This window comes from Cricetulus griseus, chromosome 3, assembly GCF_003668045.3.
Source record: "Cricetulus griseus strain 17A/GY chromosome 3, alternate assembly CriGri-PICRH-1.0, whole genome shotgun sequence".
Classification (NCBI taxonomy): domain Eukaryota; kingdom Metazoa; phylum Chordata; class Mammalia; order Rodentia; family Cricetidae; genus Cricetulus; species Cricetulus griseus.
The window spans coordinates 21,401,563-21,402,147 of NC_048596.1; positions in this window are offsets into that span (position 1 = coordinate 21,401,563).

Sequence of the window (585 nt, forward strand, 5' to 3'; positions counted from 1 at the left end):
ACCAATGTCTAACTTGAGACCCACACCAGGAGAGGGATCCCTTGCCTGACACTGCTTGGATGGCCAGGAAATGGGAGCTGGACAGCCCCGAGACCTAAGAAAGAACCAAACACAACCATCCCAAAACAAGCCAGTGAAACAATTCTTAATGATACTCATAGATTGTTGCCTAGCTCAGTCATCAACAGAGACCCTTCCTGCAGCTACTGATGGTAGCAGATGCATAGTCCCACAGCTAAACTTTAAGCAGAGCTTGGGGAAACCTGAGGAAGATGGAGAGGAAGTATTGTCAGAGAAGTGGTGTCGAAGCCACCAGGAGAACAAGGCTTGCAGAACCAACTACACAGGGCTCATAGAGAATGAAGTGTAATTCTTTTCCCACTCTTGGGACCCCTTTCCTCTTAATGAGTTGCCCTGTGCAGCCTTGATATGATGTTTTGTGCCTAGTCTTATCTCATCTTGTTATGCTGTGTTTTATTGCTATCCCTGGGAGGCCTGCTCTTTCCTGAAGGGAAACAGAGGGGCTATGGATTTGGGGGAGAGAATAGGTGGTGGTGGGGATTAGGAGGAGTGGATGGAGGGAAG